This window comes from Theropithecus gelada, chromosome 15 (genome assembly GCF_003255815.1).
Source record: "Theropithecus gelada isolate Dixy chromosome 15, Tgel_1.0, whole genome shotgun sequence".
NCBI classification, from domain to species: Eukaryota; Metazoa; Chordata; class Mammalia; order Primates; family Cercopithecidae; genus Theropithecus; species Theropithecus gelada.
The window spans coordinates 16,075,912-16,089,717 of NC_037683.1; the positions used below are offsets into that span (position 1 = coordinate 16,075,912).

General features: G+C 36.0%; 1 protein-coding gene across 4 annotated transcripts in view; it reads right to left on the bottom strand.

Annotated features, from left to right (window-relative positions):
• The window catches only part of RABGAP1 (RAB GTPase activating protein 1), a 166,931-nt gene that overhangs the window by 54,913 nt on the left and 98,212 nt on the right, over positions 1 to 13,806 (bottom strand). The gene's annotated exons all lie outside the window — the stretch shown is intronic.

A 13,806-nucleotide genomic window follows, 5' to 3' on the forward strand; every position in this document is an offset into this window, starting at 1 on the left:
AATTAATGCTTTAAAATTTCTACTCCAAAGCTCCAACACATCACACAGAGCAGACTGGAATTAGATACCCATGAACATGGAGGTAACTAAAGGCATTTCAGAATCTGGTCACAATTGTGTGGAGACTGGAGTTGGACTTTTGACAAAGAATGTAGACGATGAACTTTAGGTGCTCTACTTAGATCACAATGCGACCAACAGAACACAAACTCTAGGGCCAGACTGTTCTGTCTCTGGATACTGCTTCTCCCACTTACTAATTTGTGTGACCTTGGGCAAGTCATTTAACTAATCTGAACCTTAACATCCCTATCTATAAAATCTATGCAATGGTCCCTGCCTCACAGTTTATGAGAAGCAAATGAAACACTGCATGGAAAGCTGGTGGCTTAAGGCCTGGTGTATCAGAAGTAGCTCTTTCTCACTAGACTTGAGATTTATGACGTTGGCATATTTCCAACCTTGGGAGAGAAGCCAAGGGACAAAATCCGTATTTGGCGAGTTTTCCTGTTTGGGACTTAGTGCCCTGTGGGGAATCTGCAATTAGACAGTATACAATTCAGAAATCTCCTGAATGTTATGCACATCACATTTTAACCAAATGAAATTATAAAGAAATCAGGTGGCAGAAAAACTGATACTTGAAATATAAGTGATACAATAAGACTATTTTGTTTTTAGCCTATGAACCATACTAACAAAAACACTGTAGAGCTCAATATTAAATACCTTTGCTGATTATCTTTTTTCTTCCAAAATCATTTCTCAGAGGCAAAAATCCATCTAGGTTTGTCTATTATCATTGTCTAATTTAGTAACGAGTTCAGCCATTTCAAGAAAAATAATATAAACATTCCAAATGACTCTACTGTCTTTACTCTCTTTTCCCTCCAAACAACTTACTCCAAATATACAAAACAACACCACCAAAAAAACACCACATGCTATAATCATTGAACTGTCACAGAGCCTTTACTACACCAGACTCAATAAGCTGGTTCTAGAAATGTTTGCCAAATAAGCTCCTCTAACTTTAACATATACTTTAGAATATTAGCTGAATGATTATATAAGTATTATGTTCAATCTATACCATACAATGTAATAGAAAAGCAGATGACTTCCTCAGAAAAGATGGCTCTTTATTTAATAAAATATTGTACTGTATCACATTGTTTCAATCCAAATATGGCATTATAGTGCCATTCTAAAAATAAATCTAAGTCCCATGTGATATGCAGCCTTTTAGCTATGTTCATTTCCTTTTAGGGCTCAAGTTTCCCACAGGAAAATCATTCAATGTTTGGCAAAACGGTCCCAAATCATGTATAGATAAGGCATAAATGCTAACTGCACTGTCAACCTTTTCCTGGTTTGCTATTGTTGATTCTCCTTCACAGCAATCCATCATGGAGAGGCCCAAGAAGCAGGAAATACTCAAGTACTGTTACCTGACAAAAGTGAACACACAAAATATCATTTTGATTAAAGAGGTGGTGATGGTCAAAGGGGGAAGGCAATTTATGGGTGAACTAAAACATAAAATTATTATATGCAAAGTCATATTCCAAACAAATGTTTCTGACAACCGTGATGAACTTCCAAATACTTATTTCATTGTATTATTACCAAGTAAACTGCATATCAAATGCTCTCTTAGTACAGCTTAATACGTACTGCATTGTTTGGCTTGTACTATTTGTTTAAACATTTTGTAAAGCATTATATGCTATGGATAAAATCTTCTCAAAATCACTTGCTAATAACATACAACACACAGACACAGAGGACCAAGTCTCATATTCCTCAAGCTATATTTTTACATAATCAGATCAATGGATTAAATTATTTCCAAGAAAATGCTTATAAATGTTTCAAAATGCTTAACAAATGCTCAGTTTTACTTTACAAACTTAACTTCTTCTGAAATAAGTCTCAAATCAGAGATTTAAATGTGCCTATTGAGTAGCAAAAATATACAGCAACTAACTGGGCAAGATGGCTCATGCCTGTAATCCTAGCACTTTGGGAGGCCAAGGTGGATGGATCACCTGAGGTCAGGAGTTCGAGACCAGCCTGGCTAACGTGGTGAAACCCCATCTCTACTAAAAATACAAAACTAGCTGGGCGTGGTGATGCACACCTGTAATTCCAGCTTCTCAGGAGGCTGAGGCAGGAGAATCGCTTGAACCTGGGAGGCGGAGGTTTGCAGAGAGCCGAGATCACGCCATTGCACTCCAGCCTGGATGGCAAGAGCAAGACTCCGTCTCAAAAAAAAAAAAACAAAAAAAAAAACCAGCAGCTGTAAAATGGCTAGACATATTTAATTCTATGGAAGTTTCTTGCTCTTATAACAATTCACAAATATTAAATGAAAAATCTGAATGGTACTGGTCATGCAACAGCAGCAGTGAACTGCTGTACTGCATTAAGAATTCCATAAGAGGTCTGCATTCACACACATATTCAAAGGTTATAGGTACACACTCTGAGTTCCAACCTTTATTTTAATTTTGAATTTTTATATAGCTTTCAGGCAAAAATATTTTCGAGCTCAACATATAAGAAAAATCAAATTGAAGATTTTAATTTTTCTATGGAAGAATCTTAATAAGAATCAAAAAACAATACTTAAAAGCTATCTTATTTTAGAATTAAAGTATAAAGCTATAAGTAAACCAGATCTTTTCCTATGAACTTAAAAACTTAAAACTTATCAGCACACAGGAAATAATCCCAAGCAAAGTATATTAGTATGTACGTAGTAATGCCTTAAAGGACTCTCCTATAATTAAACTCTTCATATTTTTCTATTTAAAATTCTTGAGAAACAGCTACTTTAAAAGTTACTAGATAACGTATGATCTTCCATTTTATTTAAGCAAAAACTTTACCCTTCAATCTTACTAACAGTACAATTATAAATATCAATGAAGGAATTCTTGAAATACCCATTTATTTTTTACCTCCTCAAACAAACATTTCTAAGGCTGTTACTAGTAATCAAGAGAATATTTTGATTAGTATTGAAAAAAAATCTTAATTCATTTGAATGAAAGTACCAACGGAAAGACAATTCTTTGATTTTACTTAACACAAACCAAAATCTGAACAGTTTCCTTTTTTTCCAAACCTGCTGGAAACTCCTATTTTCTAAGCACTTGACAAATGTTGAATAACCCTTTGGACTTATTCTAGTGGAATGACTGAGTCTAAAGGAGGTTTAATACCTGGATTCTAGCCCTAATTCTGCAAATAATTAACTCTGTCACTATTCTGGGTCTCTCTTTCCCTGTCTGTGAAAGCAGGAGTCCAGATTAAGACTGCTAAGGGATCTTCTAAGCTCTGTCACTCGAGCATTCTGCATTTGTCATTCATTTTCTCAGAAGTCTTAAGTCTACCTCCAATTCCTAATTAGAATTAAATCCCTTAGCCATGTATTCCAGACCAGCTATCACCGGTTTATCTTTCTGAATTTATTCTCCCTTATATCCCAACTTAAAACTTCCGCTTCATCCATACTACCCTATTCACAAGACAGCTGCACCAGCTAACATGTACTGAGTGCTTACTGCATGCCAAGTACTATGCTAAGAGCTTCACGTGCATTAGCTCATTTAATCTTTACAATACTTACACGAGACAGTGTTAGTAGTTAAGACAACTGAGACTAAGAACGATTATGTACTTTGCCCCAGGTCCAGTCTCCTTATTCCTTAAGTATATAAACGGCCCCCCTTCAGCAGGCCTTTTACGCTTAAAATAGGAGCTGCCAAAATTGTATTTTCTGCCTAACACCAACTCATTTTTAAAGTTTGGTTAAAGCGACCCCTCTTTACCGCTTCAGCCTCAAATTTCCTTTCCACCTCCTAAAGTATTTAAAATTCTTACTGTAAACCCCAATGACTTACCATTCCCTTTAAGTACATCCAAGTATTGTATGTGTATCTTAATGTCCGAGATTTGTATAGGACTAACCCTACTGCAAAACGTATTATAAAAGCAGGACAAAATATATAAAACATCAGTTGAAGAACTGAAGCTAACTGTCAAGGCAGTACTTAAGGGATTTACCATCCCTGAGAGAAGGAAGCACACCAGGCCACTCCATATTCACCCGAGGCCTTTCCTCTGATGGTATGTGCCAATCTGCAGGACCTGGAAGTCACTGGGAGATTCTGACCTCTGTGTGGCAAAGAAATAATAGCTGAAATCTTTTACTGAGTTTCTACAATGCCCCCAAGTACAATTTTACATACTTTAGATGTGATAGTACCTATTTTCACAATAATTCTAATGAAGTAGTAGTATCCCATTTTGCAGAGTAGAAAACCAAAGGCCAAAGACTCCAAAAATCCATGCTTTTTCCACTACCTTCCTCTTTATCTCAGAGGAAAAAAATTATCCAACGGTATGAAGTAATCACAGTAACAACTTTAAAAGCCTTACTATTAACATAATATGCATCTGATCTTAAACCAACTGCTATAATACTGGTGTCATCTTCATTCAAAGATGAAGATCCTTCTAACATTCAGACGGATTAAGATTACCTAATTAACTGCCAGAACTAGAATCTACATTTTGTTTTAACTTTATTTCCAGTGTTCTATAGGCTACAATACACATCCTCAGTATTGTAAAATGATGTTAATGATATATAATGTTAACAAAACTTAAGTAGGAATGATTTAGATTTCTACAAATACATATCACGAAGAAGGGGAACTTTTATAAATGAAAAAAGGCTTTACTCTGATTCAGTTCCCCAGGGGCTTTAAAGACAGAGACCCACAAATGGCCTTCTTAAACTTTATTTTTTGGTCTAGCTAAAAATAAATGGCTTTGGCAGTGGAGGTTTTCTCCGTTTTTCTGGAAGAAATTTCTGAAATTAATAATGCTATTTAAGTGCTATAACTTTTGTCTTTCTCCCCAAAATATTGCCTTAACAATTCAACTCAGTATTTGCTGAAAGCTGATAGACACAGAATTTAAAACTTTACTTTGAAAATATGATTACTTTTATATTTTGCTCAAAGCCAATTCAGTTGTTTTGTAATAAGCCAACAAATCTTTCATTAAATGACTACACTCATAATAATTTCTTGTAAAGATAGGCTTTTGACTTTGCAAAAGGCTTTCTCATGTCATATATTGTTTGTTAAATTGTAGATCACTTCATTATGGTCTTTAGTCTACTGATCCTTTGGGTTCCTTTAATTCTGTCCAGCTGGATACTTTATGAAATCTCATTCAAGGAGGGGGTCTGGTGTGAGGAGAGGAATCAGACTACAGAAATTCTACTCTACCCTGAGACTAGCCCATCTCTCACGCTGCCTTCTAAGGAAATCTATTTAACATGCACTTCCTTGCCTTTGAACACTACATGACATTTTGCATTCTTCTCATCATTTCATAATACCATGTCTTGTATTATAAATACTCATGTACCAGCACACATACTCATTATATACATACACACACGCGCGCGCACACACACACACACGTGTTCTCCTATATTCCTTCCCACGATGTCAAAGAAGGATGCATTCCAGCACCTTCTGTCTTCTCTTGGTAAAAAACAAAATAACAAAATCTAAAAAGTTCCAAACAGACACCTATGGAGGCGTAGTGATACAGCAGACTGGAAACCAAAAAGGTCTTAAAGACCCAAAACTCCATTCCCACAACTGGAAAAGAGGGACAGTATTAACTTTGCCTGTATTTCTAGGGGGATTAAATGAGACAATTAATAGGAAATGGCTTTATAAAGAGCCATAAGTAAAACTGTGCTATTATGCCCCCATTTACTACTTCAGTAATGTTCTAAACCTGGGCCTCCTTTCCGACTTCCCTTTACTTCTGTTAAAATACATCTCTCTTTTCCTAAATGTGGTCTATGCTTTTCATAGAAAACAATACACTTACATAAGTGAAAAGGTCAAACAGTACAAAGCTTACAATGAAATTCCCTTCACTCCTCATACCCTATTCCTTAGAGGCAACCATTTTCATCTCTCCTTTTTTTAAAGCTGTTTGTTTTTAATTCATATTTCTGAATAAAATGCTGAAGCTGCTATTTTCTGGGTTTTTCCACTTTAGACATCAGTTTCAGAGTTTACAGTGTGGAAGATGCTACTGTAGTTCTGTTACACCCACCCTCCTTCCCCTCACCCCCCAAACACTTTCCTTCCCCTCATCCTATCAACATAGTGTTGCTATCATTTTTGGCTAAACACCAAACTATACACAGCAACACATAACTGAACCAGAGTATGTCATGATCTTATTTCCTTTCTTCAATTTTCTATTTTTTTCAGAAGTTATTAATTGCCTATCTTTTTCTTTTCCTTGGTTTTCTATGTATGTATCACCAATTCTTCCCCTAAAAATCTCACAAAACTAAATTCTTCTCACCAGGGTGAAAACTCCAACTATATTTTCCTAGAGACATACCACCTAGTGCCTTCTTTCTTCCTGCTCCTATTCACACTGGCTGCTCTTTAGGTCTCCTGCATAGTTGCTTTCCTAGAGCTTTCCTTCCTGTGGGAATTCTTTTCACCATCCTCCCGTGTCAGAGACCCTGTTTCCTGGGTTCTGTATCTCTTTCTTGATTTCCTCCCGCATTCTGAAGAAGCACGTCCTTCAGTAACTTCCCAAGAAAGTATGTAAGGCAGGTGAACATTTTGTGATTTTGCAGATCTCAAAATGAGTTTAGTTTACCCTCACACTTGAATGACAGTTTGCGCATAAAATTGTGGGTTGGAAATCACTTCTCAAAATTTTGAAGCTATTACCCTTTATCTTCTAGCTTTACTGTGGCAAAAAGTCCTCTGCTACTCAAATCCCTATACTTTGTATATTTAGACTCCACCATCCACACCCCACCCCATTCAAGAAACTTTTAGGAATTTTTATCCCCATTGTTCTGAAATTTTATAACAATTTGCCATCATGCGAATCTTTTTATTACACTGAAATGGGCCTTTTCATTATGAAAACACGTATCTTTCTGCACTGGAAAATTTTCTTGTGATATTTAATAATTTCTTCCTTTCTTTTCCTCTATTCTGTTTCTGAAGATCCTGTTAGTCAGCTATTGGGTTTCCCTGATTAAGCCTCCAATTGTTTTGCTTTTTCAGCTATTTTCTAGCTCTCTTTTTGTTTCAGTATCTGGCCTAGTTCATTTTCTAGCCTGCTTACTAATAAAAAATAAAAAAAAAATCTTATTATACTTTAAATTGCAAGAGTTCTTTCTTGTTCTCTTCCTATTCATTTTTACTGCACTTTGTTCTCCCCTCCTTTAATGGATGCAAAATAGTATCTGAGAATTTTAGAGTTGGGTTTTTTTTTTTTGGTTGTTTTCTTCAGTAACCTACATTCTTTCTGTTTCTTCTGATTTCTGTCATTTGCTTGACTGTTTTGGGCTCTGTACTTTATGTGAGAACTTCTTCTCAAAAGTGCAATTATCTCTGGCTGTTAATATTAAAAGGGAAGCAATAAAAAGCTGTGAGCTCTGTGTGCATGGGTGGGATGTGTTGATTGATGGGCATCACCTTAAAGTGACTGGGCAGGGAATGTGGCTATTTTGTTTGTGAGCCCTCAAATGTCCATCCCCAGAATACACTCCTCTCATATCCTGCTTAGAACATTCTGAGAGTGTAGTGTGGCAAGGGTGCTGATTATTTAACATACAGACTTTCTTACAGCAGTCACGTTTGCAACAAAACACACCTTAGTCCCATTCTCAGCTATGCCTGGCATCTAGCGTGGTTCAGCTTTTCCAAAGAGTAAATCTCCCATCTTCTGCTGCAATGGTGAAAACCAGTTGCCTGCTTGGGATGGGGATTCAGGTGGGACAGGGAAGAGGAGTAAGGGGTGACGATGTCTAAATATTCCTTGTATAAACTTTCTATCAATTATTCTGTTTTTTGGCCTCTAACAATTCTTGTTTTTCAGTCTCTATGCTTATAGGGACATCTTAGGAATCCAATTCCCAAGTAGTTACTGTAGTCAACAGACAAATCAGTCTGTTTCTTTTTGCTCTTCTTCCTCCTTTGACTTTAGGAAGCAGCTCTGTTGATTCCGCTGAGTCAGATACTACTTGTCCACTGGATTTCTATATTCCAGAACTCTGCTGGCATCATTGTCTGCCATCATCTCTGTTCTCCCTCTTTTTGTCCATAGTATACCTTTGCTATTCTTTATAGCAGAGTTAACAGAAATATGCATATTCAATTCAATCTGCTATATTTAGCAGAAGGTCTGTCATATGTTTCTTTTTTTTTTTTTTTTTGAGACGGAGTCTCGCGCTGTGTCACCCAGGCTGGAGTGCAGTGGCGCGATCTCGGCTCACTGCAAGCTCCGCCTCCCAGGTTCAGGCCATTCTCCTGCCTCAGCCTCCGAGTAGCTGGGACTACAGGCGCCCGCCACCACGCCCGGCTAGTTTTTTGTATTTTTAGTAGAGACGGGGTTTCACCATGTTAGCCAGGATGGTCTCGATCTCCTGACCTCGTGATCCGCCCGCCTCGGCCTCCCAAAGTGCTGGGATTACAGGCTTGAGCCACCGCGCCCGGCCAGGTCTGTCATATGTTTCTAAAGCCTAGGCTTATATAATGGTACAGAACACAAGCTTTAGAGTCAAAGAATTGGATTTGATTCATAACACTTACTATATATGTAACCTTAGAAGCTTCTTAACCTGTCTAACCCTATGTTTTCTCACCTATAAAATAGGAAAATTAAAAATAACTACCTGATAAGTTGCTGTGAAAATTAAATGTAGAATGTAAGAAAAAATTAATGTAAGAATATAGGTTTTGGAGTCAGGAAGTCCTGGGTTGGAATCCCAGATCTTCCACTTATAAGCTGTCTGACTCTGGCAACTCAAAATCTGTTTAATCTGTATAATGGGGTTAATAATAGTCACTAGCTCCTGCAGTGTTGGTATTAACATAAAGTTTATAAAATTCTCCTGAAACGAGTCTCAATTACATTTATATTACTGCTCATACTTCTTATCCTTAGAATTACACATGTACATACATGCCCATCCCATGGCACGGCTGAGTCAAGTCAAATTCCAACTCCTCTGCAAAAGCAATGGGATATACTAGAAAAGGGCAATGGATTAGGGAGCATGAAGTCTGGGAGGGGCCACTGGGCTGGTTTCTCATCTGCAAAATAACAGAATCAGACCAAATGATTTCTAAGGTTCTTTCCAACTCATCTGCCTCTCCCTGACTCCTTTGCTAGACATGATCTGACATGAATATCACAACCCTAATTATCTGATATTATTAATTTTTATAGTGAGTGTCACGTATTTTGCTTTTCTAACTAGGAACTACATGAAAACTAAGATGAGCTGCTCCCCCAAACTAATGTAAAGAATAAAGGTGTGTTTCAAATAATAATAAATCATAAAACTAGTATGTCTTATGATAAAAGATAAGGCTGGGGATATAAAATCACCTTAAAGAGAAAGAATGAGTTGCAGGCTTGCACACTACGAAGACTTGCAAGGAATTTGACTAAAAGACAAGTAACAGAAGAAGTTAATTGAACCAAGGAAATACCGCAATATGTCAATGAGAAGGCAGGATAGTCAATAATGGAAGCAGGGATGATTTCATCTTTTACTATGATCCCAATAACGTTCACATTACAGAACCATGTTCTGAGATTCCATTCCCACCAAACAACCTTCTGAATATGGTTTGGCTTCCCATAAACATCTGCTGATAGAGAAGACTGCTCTGAATTACCAGCATCTATTTCTTAAACTAATAAAGTGATATGATTTTATACACCAGCATCATATGATTGCACCCCACAAAAAACAATGCTGTGGGGGTGGCCCACCAGGAAGTCTTGGTACATTCTTCCAGATAGAGTAGAGAACAGTGAGGCTTCCTGGAAGACAGATAATCATAGAATTTTTACACATGAAACATTTAAAAACTGTATAGTTCTACAAGAAAGAAATGATCCCTCTTTGATCCCTCTCTGAGGCTAGTTATACTATCTAGCACACAGCAGAACTTGCTAGATAAGTGCTTCTTGATTGCTTCTTAAACTTTCCCTAAAAGTCACTGCTCTTACATAATACAATTTTCCATACCCTATGGCAGTATCAAGGAAATACTTCTTTCTGGATACATGACCAATAGTGTGGTAAGAAAAGGAAGGAAGAAGGAAAGACAGAGCCAGAAAACTGGGAAAGGCTGAAAGGGAGACAAAGCAATACCACACAGAAAGTTTCTTTCACCAAGGATTTCTATAGTTCCTTTGGCCTTGTGACCTATTTTACAGAGCTTTATCTGGATCCAGAGCCAAGAAGGTGTGATCCAACTCCATACTTCCTAATCCATTCTGTGAAAAACTGGCAATTTGAAAGCACTGCCTGAAGCTCTCTGGGCTGAAGCTACAGAGTTTCCAGGAGTAAAGTTATCTAACCATATAGAGGACTCAAATTACCACATTAATCTCTTGATACCAAAAAGAGATATTATCTGTTATTTAAAATCTAAGTGTGGGGGAACACATCATGATGTATGATGTGTAGACATGTAGAAGAATGGCAGATACAAATAACAGTAATCATTTTTATTTGCAAAGCACTTTACAATTTACAAAGTACTTTCACATCTATTATCTAACTCAAGCCTCAAACTAACCCTATGAGGTATGAAGGGATCAGTATCTCCTTTTAGGATAAATTAAGCATTTAGAGAAGTGACTTGCCCTCATTTACAAAACTACTTAATTAGAAACACAAGCCTACATTTTTTTACTCTCAGTTCCAACTTCATTTTTACTATATGATGCCCTTTTGTCATGCAAATTTTGAAGAAAGGCCAAATGACTCATTTACAGCCATAAGAAATGTCCACAGTATTTCCAAGGTCTGCAACATAATATTAGTAATATATACTTTTAATATAAATACTTATATTTAGCTTTTCTTCAACCTGAAATGAAAAAAGTTATATAAAAATCAACACACAAAATGATTTATGAGGACTTCAAAAAATCTCAATGCCACCATTTTCCCATTCTTAAATTTCCCAAAATTTGCTCATATAACAATAAATTCTGGCTTGCTGATAATTTCACCAACCACTTATGAAACAAAAACACAGTCAGTGAAATTAAGACAATTCCTATACCAAGCCACCATGCAGATTTTTCAAACAAACCTGAAAAGCTGAGGAAACCCTCCTAGAAACCACTCTACCATCTGGGCCATCTGGGAGTCTGTAACCCTGTTGCTTCATTTTCAAGTTCAAGGAGGTGGGCAATGCATTTATGGTATAAAAATTCAAGTTTTCCCAATCCTTAAAATACTGAGAACATTATTCAAGTAAAAAGGAAAAGCCATTATAAAAGGTTTGAAAAGAATTTATCCAGTAATAAAGCTTAAAGAAAACCTTTTCCAAAATGGAATTCTGAGTAAGAGTCGACAGGCCCATAAAAAAATGCAAATATCCAATCTAGTGTTAAGATAATGCTCTCACTAAAGTAGAGCACACTAGTCCATCTGTAATTGCTTTTCAACTCTAAGAAGGGGGGAAAAACATTTTCACTGAAATCACTGCATTAAAAAATACAACTAGTTTACAAATATAACATTAGTATAAGCCTACCTTAAAATTTACTATGAAATAATTTCAACATAATCACCAAAAGTATGTTTCCTCTGATACCAGTCACATGCCATATAAAGTTAAATGAGTTATCCTGTCAACGCCATGGTAACTGATTCTAAAAATACACTTTTTTTGAAATCAGACTGGTATTTAAACTAAATGTCATGAAATGTTGCATTAAATATGCCAGGATGAAAAGATCAGTTAAATATTAACTTTCCAAACACATCACACAGAAAACACCCCCAGTCACTGAAGAAGACGTTACTGTGTCCAGGAGCACCTCCTCTCTCCCAACACATACACACACAACAAAATGAGATCAAACCTACTGATTTAACATCAATTTTTCAACAAAAATTAAGTGTTTAAAATCACATTTTCTAAACTAAAAATGCATAAGCAAACTGCAAATGTGAACAGGTTACATTCCCTAACATATATGAAAAAGGTAAATTTTGTTTTTTTAGATCTGTACCACTTAAAGGGGAAATGTTTACAATACAACCATTTTTCAGAATCCAACAGAAAAGGTTTCCCATTTGAAATGGCAAGCCATTTCTAACATAACTTGGAATTTCAGTATGAGTTCTAAATTTTGAAACAGCTTAGAATAAAATTTGCTAACACTAAACATAAAGAGCAAGCAAGCTTTTGGGAAAAATCCAGAATCTGAAGTTTGAATGTTTATATAATGCTTAGTCACTTAAAATAAGAAAGTTTAAATAGAACACAACTGAGGTTAAAATCAAGTTGATGTCTAAAGCCTAAAATCATAAGAACACTGGCATCATGATGGAAAACCAAAGCTTATCTGCCTGCTTTATAAATATCCATGTCCTTTCTTGGATTCAGAAACCCACTTTAACCCATGTTCCCCGGGTTTCTTCCATCTTCCATCTCACTGAACACCATTGTCGCATTCAGATTACAACTTCTAGCCAAAGGCAGAGATCAAGTAAGTCCCCTGAAGATTTCCAAAACATTAAAACCTGCAGAAAAGTAGAGGAAATACTTTCGTGCTTGGAGCTGCTGGAATTCCTTCTCTCCTTTTAGAAAAATAAACCTCTTGCTCTGAAGATCATCACTTTTAAGAACAAACATCACTACTATATACAAACACATAACTCAATAATAATTCTATGAAGAATAGTAAAATCCTATAGGTTTGCTAGTACTTTGGCAGGGAAGAAAAAAAGACTATTAAGAACTGTATGCCAAAGGATTTTTTTCCAGAAAGAGAATAGCAATAAGAGACTTAAGAGTTTCCCCTTCCCCTCTTCAAATGTGGATTCCTTAGTACTAACTGAAAGAATACTTTTCAAAAATAACTAGTTGATTCCATTTAACCACAAAGAAAATGTCTCAGCTCCCTTGTATTTTTAAAAAACAATCAGTATACTATGGTATACTTTCTGACTCAGTTGCTTATGACAGATACCCTTCTCCCTGATGTTCTAATATTTCGGAAGTCTTTGAATAGAAAGAACAGACAATATTAAAGACACATTTTTGTACATAGTCACTGTTATAAAATGTACAGCCAACAGCCTATCACTGAATTTTTTTTAGCTTAAACACATTTTGCCGTAAAAGATAAATCTAACAATTCAGATATTCTAAATATAGACATAACACAAAGGCACAGGCAAAAATACTACAACATGATCACTTCTATGCACACATATCTTTAGATCTCTGTGAAGTATGGCACAAAAAGTAGCACAGTTTTTCATAAACTGTATAATTTGATTGCACTGTTGCTTCATGGTTCACTGTAAAATTCTAAAATTAGTGTTTATGTGCTCACATTATTCACCCTACTGAGAATTCTCTCAAGAGAATAAAACATAGAACATTTGGCTTTCTAAATGACAGTGTTGAAACTTGCAGTGTAGTTATGCTTTGGCATACATAAAAAATAATTTCTAAAACCTTTTAATTTATATTTTACTATTCCCTGTTAGAAGAAATCAATTGCACATGAAGCCTAAATAGCTGGAAATAACCCAGAAAGTGACAACAAAATGATGACTTTTTAAAATGCTGACGCTTTTCACACTCAGGTTCAGTCATGCCAGCTGGAAAGAGGTGTTAGATATGGCTTTATTCATTCTAAATCTGAGAACTGTAGTCATTTCCAAGACATTTCAAA